We start from the raw sequence: 10,440 nt of genomic DNA, 5'->3' as shown, positions 1-10,440 counted from the left end.
TGTGGTACACAGGCCTCTCACTGTTGTGGCCTCTCCCATTGCGGAGCACAGGCTCCGGACGTGCAGGCTCAGCGGCCATGGCTCACGGGCCCAGCTGCTCCACAGCATGTGGGATCTTCCAAGACTGGGACACGAACCCGTGTCCCCTGCATCGGCAGGCGGACTCCCAACCGCTGCGCCACCAGGGAAGCCCAGAATTTATATACTTTTAAGGCAACAATTTTTGATATCATTTGCACATGCAGTACTTTCAAAGAACTAATCAGAGCTTTAACATATGCCCTATTTGATCAAAATGTAACTCAGACATAAGGATGTCATCCCCTTTAGGGAATAAATGTTAAAGATTCTAAGGCCAACAGTGAATGTAGTTCAAAAATCCATTAAGGTGCCAAATAACATTTCATATGAAAAAATCAGAGAATAGCAACTAATTCTCAAGTATAAATAAATGCAGCAACACACTGTGCTTGACTGCCAATGTACTCACACCACTCAGTCTCGGGCCTTGATCTTGAGCCAAGCACCTAACATAGCCCACTGGGCACAAGCTGGCCCATTAACAATGTTACAGACAACTAAATTTTATTTTATTTTTAATTTTTATTGGAGTATAGTTGATTTACAATGTTGCATTACTTTCTGCTGTACAGCAAAGTGTATTGGTTATACATATACATATACCCACTCTTTTTTAGATTCTTTTCCCATATAGGTCATTACAGAGTATTAAGAGTTCCCTGTGCTATACAGTAGATCCTTATTAGTTATCTATTTTATGTATTAGACATCTGAATTTTAAAATGGCTTATCCCCTCAGGAAGGGAAAAGGTAAAAAAAGTAAAACTTCAGGGTAACAAACGTTAAGGCATCAAGCAAAAGAGTTTGCTTGCATTATCAATGCAGACAAATGAACTGGCAAGTTAAGGCTTCTGTCAGCAATCCTGGGTGGCGGTGGAAGGGGTGGGGGATTACTTCAGAAATAGGACCCACAGTGTTCATCAAAGAAATAAGCCTAAATCACAGTCCTGACTGTGCCCAGCTCTTTAGTAATTACTCTTCCTTCTACCACATCCCTCTAGAATCTGTTGAACCAAGACTGAAGTAGCAGTCTGCACTGGGTGGTTAAAGTACCTTTTGTTAAGAATTACCACTTGTAGAGAAAAGAAGTTTATGGTCAATAGAAAACTGAAAAAGTTGTTGCTTTGAGGCTGTTATTAGAGCTTACTGAAGCCAGTTTAAGTACTGAAGTTAAAAATGAGTATTTTTCCAGGGGTAAAAGTGAGAAATCTACACTACAGAAAACCAACCAACCATTTAGGCACCAAGGAGCCCAAACTGTCACGTTATTGGACAAAAACTACATATTGGGTTTTATGTACTTGTATAAGACATCTCATATAAAACCATTCCTTGAGTACACAGAGGGTCTGTTCATCTTTGCAACCCCACAGCCAATCCCATTCTGCAGAATGTAACTAAATCTGGAGCTCCCAAACCAAATAGGAAGAAAGGTAATGGTTTATAACAAGATATAAAGAACTCAATTTCAGGGTTAACTTTGGGCCTTTAGAACCAGCTTTATATAAATCCAGAATCTGAAAAGAAGTCAGGGGGTTAAAAGAGCCCTTATAAGCCCTATCCTCTGGAAATTCCTGGATGTATGTATTTATTTAACATGGTTGTAATCATATTGTACATACAATGTTTTACTTTTCACCACAAATATCTTCCATGTTATTACACGGTCTTCAGACCCATCAACTGTAAATGTGTAAGTGCCAGAATATAATAAACCGTTCCCTCCAGCCCTGGATATTATAACGTAACATCTTCATGGATACAATCTCTTAAGCATTTAAGGGTATGTCCTTAGAAGATTCTCAGAAGTGGAATTCATGAATCAGAGTGTCACTATTTTTATGACTGGATATATCTTGCCCAACCATTTCCAAACAGGTTAACGCTAATTTACATTGCTACCACCACGAAAACCATGCCAGTTTTTTTTTTTAATTAATTAATTAATTTGTTTGTTTTTATTTTGGGCTGTGTTAGGTCGTCATTGCTGTACACAGGCTTTCTCTAGTTGCAGTGGGCAGGGGCTACTCTTCATTGCAGTGCGCAGGCTTCTCATTGTCATGGCTTCTCTTGTTGCAGAGCACAGGCTCTAAGCACACAGGCTTCAGTAGTTGTGGCACATGGGCTCAGTAGTTGTGGCTTGCGGACTCTTGAGCACAAGCTCAGTGGTTGTGGCTCATGGGCTTAGCTGCTCCGCTGCATGTGGGATCTTCCCGGACCAGGGATCGAACCCGTGTCCCCTGCGTTGGCAGACGGATTCTTAACCACTGTGCCACCAGGAAAGTCCCAACCATGCCAGTTTGATGACAAAGATTTGGTTATTTGAAGTGAATTGGTTTTGTGCCTAGAGAAAGAAATCAATGTAGAACTAGAGATAAAAGATACAAATATGTGAGAATAATCTGTTTCTACTCTAGGATAATACTAGCTCTAACAGCTTTAAAATGTTTACTATGTGCCAGGCATTGTTCTAAACTCATAATTTCCAAAAAAAATTGGAAATTGTATACTCTTATTATCTCCAATTACTGATGAAGAACCCAAAGTAGAGGTGTGGAGGTTAAGGACTTGCCAAGATCACATAAGCACATCGAGGAGCATGAATGTGCACTGAGTCAGGAGCCAAAGGCCAGGCTCTTACCTACCACACTGTGCAATGAGGAAGAGAGCAGGTGAGGAACACGTGGATGGAGTAGGTACTCCTTAACAAGCTTATTCTCAGTGTCATGAATAAAGACTGAGAAGTCTGTGAAACAGCAGAATCTGGGCTATGGGTTCAATTTTGGATACTTGGGTTTGATCCCTTACTTAAAATTAATCTACTCATTTATCAAATATTTAATTTTCCTTGAAACAAGGTGTTGTGCTAGACCATGGGGCTTCAGTCTAAACAAAACTGATAGAACTCCTGCCCTCATGGCAAATTTGAGAAACACATCGTTCCCTTAGCCTTTCACTCATTTCCAAATCTAAAAGTTTCCAAGGTATCGAATCAAGTTAGCAGTAGAAGCAGGCATCATTAGAAATATTTAAATTTATTTCTGACAAAGAGAAACTTCAAAAATTGAATGTAAGTGTGGTGGCCTGGAACAGAGGCCTAAGGACAGATGACATTACTGAATAAGGCTGGGCTGGAATGACTGTACACAACACACACAGAAGAATACACAAAGATACTGTTCTGGTGTTGATTTAAAATAGACCTACTTATAAAAATTAGTTCCATAAAGTGAGAAATGCTAGAGAATAAAAGAGACTGACATTAAGATATAACCATGGGCAAACGGGAAATTGTAAAAGGATAAAACAAATCAATAAAGAATAAGACCAATAAGAATAGAAATTAATATGTTCTATTGAGATTTCATAGGTCGTACCATCTCTTTCAGGCACTAGATTATGTGAAGCTATACACAACACTTCATCACTTGTCCCAAAATGCACTGGGACAAAGAGAAATAGTTGCCTTGCTACACTTTTTATTGTCACTCAACTGCTACTTCATCATAAGTGTATTTAATCTGCTAGGGCTACCATACAGAACACCGCAGACGAGGTGCCTTAAACAACAGAACAGTTAGTTACTCCTCACAGCTCTGGAGGCTAGGAGTCCAAGATCAAGGTACGGACAGGTTTGGCTTTGTTCTGAGGGCTTTCTCCTTGGCTTGCCAATGGTCGGCTTCTCACTGTAGCCTCACACGGACTTTCCTCTGTGCACACGGGTCCCTGGTGTCTCTCTTCTGTGCTCCAATTTCCTCTTCTTCTAAGGGCACCAGTTAGATTACATTAGGGACCACCCTATCTACCTCATTTTACCTTAATTACCTCTTTAAAAGCCCCCTCTCAATTCAGTCACATTATGAAGTACTGGAGGGGGGAGGGGTGTTAGGCTTCAAAAGATGCAGGTGGGAGGAGTGCACAATTCAGCCCGTAACAATGGGGTAAGTGTAAGGACTCACAGGTTAAAGTGTGATGTTTTAAGAACGCATAAAAGAAAAATAACAAGAAATAAAAATAACAAGAAAGCTATTTCAATTTGATCTCTGTATAACCTAAGATGGCGCTAAAGAACATTTCAAATGATTCAAGAGCTCACTGCTCCAATAGTAAACAGCTGGACAGTCTTCTAACTTTCTGCAAAATATGTCTGGAAGGGAAAAATGTCATCATTCCTATTAATTAAAATCTTTTTTATACAGAATACAGTGGTTATTAGCCATTTTGCAGTCCCCATAAGCACTTTGAATATTCTGATGAAAATAAAGAGGCCTCTCCTGAGTAAAGGGCACTTATCTACAAAGTTTGGCATCATTGTTTCAGGAGATTTACAAACCACACCTCCCTGAAGTTCATCAGGGTCCATGGATTCAGGTTAAAGAGGACTGTCCTAAAGGACCCCTTACTGTCTAAATTAAAAACCAAATTTGTCCAAAAATGGAACAAAACAGTTGAAATTGAGATTATCTTGAAAAATACAGGATATGTGATAATCATTTACATTTAGCTACTTTCCAAAGGCCTGGAAGTAGCTAATGATCAACCAAATAATATCAGAATAAATTTTAATCTTACTAGCCAACACTAAAGGTGGGCAGAGGGGGGAAGAGAGAAGAAATATTATTTCAGAAAATCTAAACTAAGAAAACCTATTGCAATTCAGCACAAAATCCTAGAATAAAAAGAAAATAATAGGCAGAAATCACTAGCAAGTCTTGTTTAGTGAAAGAAGCTCCATTATTTTCTACATACCAAACTCGTAGCCAGCAAAGATAACATTGTGCTGTGAAATTTTAAAACCTGGCTTGTATTCTACTCTCTCTTTGCAAAGGTACTCTCTTTGACTTTCCTCAAAAAGCAGCTTTGGGCATGTTCAGACAATTGGGCAAAAGAGAAATTTATGTAGAATTTGACCTGGGGAACTCTGCGGATAATTTCACTAAGATGTAAGCTCCCAAGGACAGGGACCCTTAATCTGCCTGGTTTACCACTGCTGCCCAGAATTTTACTCAAAAAAATGTTTGTTGAATTTGAATGAATGATGTATTCCAAAATAGACAGCCTGAATCTGGAAAACAGAGTGAGAATGTAACATCCATCTTTACTGTACAAGCACCTCAACTGGATGGCTATAGCCTGTTGGATCCAACAAAGTATTAGTGGCAAGATGAAGCCTCAGAAAACAAAACTGCTATTTGTTAAAGGGATACCATTATTTTCTAAAGAGTTAGGTAACTCTTTAGAGTTAGGTAATTAACTTGCTGAAGATCCATCTGGCAAACTACTGAAAAAATCAGGTTCATTCCATTGCAGATGTATCTGAAGAAAAAATTCAACCACACTTATTAGCTATGAATAGTAAGGTAAATTGGCTCACCTCAGGAGCACTGAGCTTGACAACAAGATGTGAAGAGAGTACAGAAGAAAGTCAGTAAGAATGTATGAGAGGAAAGAAGTTAATTATCTGGTCACTTTTAGATCTACTGAAGAAAACCTCCCCTATTAACCCCACCACAGATATTCTCATGAGCTTCATTGAGCTGCTCAGACTACTAGGCCTTAGATCACTCTCTAGTCCCTAGCTTCAGCTGCTTGCTTTAAATGAAATACAAATGAGGTGACTGGTTTTTTTCTAATAAACAAATTAATTCTTTCCATAAACAAAAATATTGTCATATTATAAATATTAATAGGAATATTTGGAAGGTCATCAAAGATACCAAGTGGGCCCCACAAATGAGTGAATAATACTCAAATGTAGGGCTTCCCTGGTGGCGCAGTGGTTAAGAATCCGCTTGCCAATGCAGGGGACACGGGTTCGAGCCCTGGCCCGGGAAGATCCCACATGCCGCAGAGCAACTAAACCCGTGAGCCACAACTACTGAGCCTGTGCTCTAGAGCCTGCGAGCCACAACTACTGAAGCCCACGCACCTAGAGCCTGTGCTCTGCAACAAGCCACCACAATGCAATGAAGAGTAGCCCCCGCTCACCACAACTAGAGAAAGCCCATGCACAGCAACGAAGACCAATGCAGCCAAAAAATAAATAAATAATAAATAAATAAAAACAAAACAAACAAAAAATACTCAAATCTAAAACGTGGCAGTTATGAAATAGGACTAAAAAACTCAACAAAATCAGATCATCTTCCAAGCCTCCCTTCTACAGTTTTACAAAAAAACTGCACAACTTTGAAACCAAGGTCTTCAGTAAGTAATACCAAAGTTAACTATACTAAGCAGACATATTTTAAGCACTCTAAGGTAATTTCCTAACTAGGTGAATGAACTACATGGGTCTGAAGTCATTCTGAAGTTATCAGCTACCCAATATAGCATATTGCACATCTCAACACCAAATCATGCACTATATTTTAACCACTGCTACAAAGTCAGAGAGAGAATACTAATTCAAATAAATATTTATTCAAAATAAAATACACTTAAAGCCATTAAATGCCTTAAATTTTATTTCCCGACAGGTTCTGATTTAAAATAAATAGCAGGAATGATAGAAATAGATGTCACCATTTTCCAAACTTTATTGAATTCATGGATCTAGGCAATGATCATCAGTAGCTGCTAACATCACAAAACTGAAACACAACCCGACATTACATGCTCCTGATGGGGGGGGCGGGAAAGACACTTAAAAAAAAATCTATTCTAATCTGGTTAATCCTTTAGAGCCAGTCTCAGAGGAAATGCAGGAGACAGCAATATGCTAAAAACTTGAGGAATACAAAATAGCAAAATCTAGATTGAGGGGAAACTACAGAACAAAATAAGACTGGTTTCTTCAAGCAAATTCCAAGATGGGAGGGGGCCTGGGGGGAGAAAGAAAGAAGAGGGGAGCCTATACATTAAGATATTTAACCAACCAATCAACCAAATATGTGGATCCTCAGTCAAACAGACATACCATAAAAATTAACATATATGTATGTATTTTTAAGTCCTCATCCCTTAGATATACATCCTAAAATCTTTTTAGCTTAAATGATATGATGTCTTCAAAACAAGACGGGGGAGAAGAGGAGATTCAGAGTAGAAATCAAGCAAGACTGGCCATGAGGTGATAAATTGCTGAAGCTGGGCAATGGCAAAGTGGGGTTTTATCATTCTAGCTCTGTATTTTTGTTACACAACTAAATTTTCTCATAATCAAGAGGAGAAATAAATAAATGGAAGCACTTGGAAACAATGGATGAATGAGCCCAGAAATGTTAATTATGCACACACAGTTGGAGCTGCATACCATCTGATCTGGAGTGAGAAACTGTGGAATTCACAGGTTCCCTGGGTAGGGCAGCTCTGCAGGGATCATTGTTAAGTCCATCCCCACTAAGCCCTAGGCTGTCTGACGCAGCACTCCTTCCTGGTTCAGACCCAGGGCACCAACCAACATAAGTTCTTCTTGCCCTACTCCACACCCTTTACTGAAAACTGAACAGGAAATAAACCAGAAGGCACAAAAAAGATAAGAAAAGGGAGACAAACACACAGGCAGTCAAATAAAAAAGAACTGAAAGACAACAGTGGTCAAGGCCAATCAACCCATTTCTTAATTAAACAAATATGGCTTTCAATCCCTCATGCTGTAACCTAAATGCGCACCCTAATTAATATCTGACTCTGCCTTGTATAAGTGCACTTAACTTCCACAACTTTAAAGATAAACATAAATTAAATATTTAAATAAATACATAGGGAATTTTACTATTTAAAGACATCTTACTGCAAATTCTTTTACAACAATAGTCGCTCCACATTCACTCATGGGGCAGGGGAAATGATAGTATTAATATTAAAATGTTATTATTAATAATGTAGTCGTTGATATTTATTAAGTACTTAAGCTGTATACTATTCTAAAGAACTTGATTATGTATGTATATGTATTAGTTGCATCTTCAGGACAATTCTATGAGATACATAAAATTATTATTATTATTTATTATTCCCATTTCACAAATGTGGAAGCTGACCAACTAAGTGTAATGAATACTATGTGTTGGGTCTTTTGTGGCCATGCCATGCAGCATGTGGGATCTTAGTTCCCCAACCAGGAATCGAACCTGTGCCCCCTGCAGTGGAAGCGTGGAGCCCTAACCACTGGACGGCCAGGGAATTCCCACTAGGTCATTTTTAAAATGTGCTTCATAGTATTTTAAACGAGGCCATGTGTGTGTATACAAACACATACATTTATATAACAATTAATAGAAGAGTCAAATGATTTGTCCAGAAGTCACTAAATCAGCTGTACAGAGGTTCCTAATTATAAGTACAGTATATTTATAACTGTCACAGACCAAAGTCACTTCAAGTTCATGTTAATAGAAATGTTTCTCTTTGCCCAGGAAATGGTCAAAGACCTGAAGATAACTGAACACAGATCCAAGCTGAACACAAAGCCAAAGGAAAAGCATTACAATACCATCAACTCCTTAAGGGCAATTCCCTGTCTGACATTTTATAAATACCCCATTGGATCAAGCACGGAACGCTTTACACACAGGAAGAGCTTCATGAAAAGTAAATGCCAGAACTATTCTACAGTAGCATCCTCGTCTCCCACATCTTCATCAATCTGAACTCCAAATAAAGGGGGAAATAATGTTAAGGAGCTCCTGAAAACACCTGCCCTTCAGGGTCATACAGGGTTATTAATGGACCCACCTAACTTGCTAGTTTGACAAGGCAACCTGCCCCCCTAGGGGGACCATTTCAAAAGCTCAGTTCCCCCAAATCCCACCCTACCTCCCACAAGGAAAACTGTTCCACATGACCTCCTTTTTCTCTACAAAGCCTCAACATCCTCTCAGTCATCTAAGGTTGATAACTCCGCACAGTGGTTCTCAATCTTCTTGGACCCTAGATCCTTTTCAGAATCTGAGAAAAGGTCTGAGTTCTCTGGCCCAGAAAAATGCCAGAGTACGCACATGAACAATTTTGGACAGAATTTTGGGGAAATCTCAGTGCTTATGATTAATAGCTCCTGCCTCCTCCTACTTTTTCCTTCACCTTCACAGTAGCCATTTGACCTTTCTTCCCTACCTATCAACATCTTTGTCACTCTTTACCTACAGGAACTACTGAAACCCAACTGGGCCCTTCCCTGCCCAGGTCTCATCCACAGCCCCACCCACACCCATCAATGGTTACTATAAGCCTTGCTTGAATTCCCAGAACTACTCCCTTGGGACACTTACCATGGTCTATCTTGTCTTCATCTCCCCTACTATACTGTATGCTCCTGAAAGGTAAGAATACTCTTACTCCTTTCTGTATCTCTCATAGAGCATGCAGCAAAGTGCCTTGCACATGGCAAGGGTTTTCGTAAGCATGAATGTCAAACCTAAGGATTTAAAAGAAACCAGCCAATCAGCAAGAACCTCTTAAATGGAACATTATGAGTGTCTGACTAATCAATGCTTGGGCAGCCCAGGAAGTTGATGCGATTAAGCAACTCCACCCATCATTTCCTGATCTAGCACCCTGCTCTCTCAGAGATGGGACGTTCATAAGGTGGAGACACAGAGACTCTCCGCGCCACTTTTCTGCAAAGCAAAAATCAGTTTGGCTTGAGCAGCAGCTTTTTTCCAGCACTCTAGTTACCTAAAACATTCCTATGCAACATCAGATTTTAAAGAAAATCCTACTCTCAGCCATGCGCAAACACACAGAGCCACAATACTTAATACTGTCACTTTAACTAGAATAAAAACAACTTTCATTTTTTTCACACCAGACTAATGGAAAGAAATTAAAAAAAAAAAAAAACTTTCATGTTACTAATAACCTCCAGGACAGAACAATCTAGATATGCAGGCATTCAGCTATGAGTTAGGCAACCTCCTTCTCATTTTCAAAGCCCCAAACCACATCCTTTAAATACTAAAATACATAGACACTAAGCCCCAACAAGAAACACTGTAAAGTCTCCCCATGACTCTTTACTATATTAAACACAGCTGTCTAAGGTCATGTTTACATAGATTAAGAAAAAAAAAAAGCCAAACCAACATCAGCATTAACAAAATGTATAATAAACAGCATTAACAAAATGTATAATGTATAATAAATGTATAATAAATTTCCAAACTAGAAAAGAAGAAGACACCAAGAAATTTTTAAAATTTCCATCTATTATCATGTTTTGGTAATTTCTGTGTAAGTTTTTATATATATAAAGTTTATATGTGTGTGTGTATTATGTATGTGTGTATATATATATATATATATATATCACAATGCTTTAATTACTTCAATAGAAAACCCTAACTTCCCTGGTTCTAAATTAGTTATAAAGCATGCAGAGTTCACACCCAGAACCTTTAGGTACTTCAACTGTTAACA

General features: G+C 38.8%; 1 protein-coding gene across 3 annotated transcripts in view; it reads right to left on the bottom strand.

The window, feature by feature from the left end:
• FBXO34 (F-box protein 34) overlaps positions 1-10,440 on the bottom strand; it is an 81,149-nt gene that overhangs the window by 11,651 nt on the left and 59,058 nt on the right. Inside the window, exon 1 of one of the 3 annotated variants that reach the window (XM_029237362.1) lies at positions 9,294-9,408. The exons of the other annotated variants lie outside the window; for them this stretch is intronic. The gene's annotated coding sequence lies outside the window, so the exon portion shown is untranslated. Of the gene's footprint in view, positions 1-9,293; positions 9,409-10,440 lie in introns of those variants that run through there. 3 annotated transcript variants of the gene reach the window in all.

This window comes from Monodon monoceros, unplaced genomic scaffold (genome assembly GCF_005190385.1).
Source record: "Monodon monoceros isolate NGI ecotype Baffin Bay Population unplaced genomic scaffold, NGI_Narwhal_1 Super_Scaffold_21, whole genome shotgun sequence".
NCBI classification, from domain to species: domain Eukaryota; kingdom Metazoa; phylum Chordata; class Mammalia; order Artiodactyla; family Monodontidae; genus Monodon; species Monodon monoceros.
The sequence above is the reverse complement of the archived record's forward strand: the minus strand, read 5'-3'. Positions and strand labels throughout refer to the sequence as shown.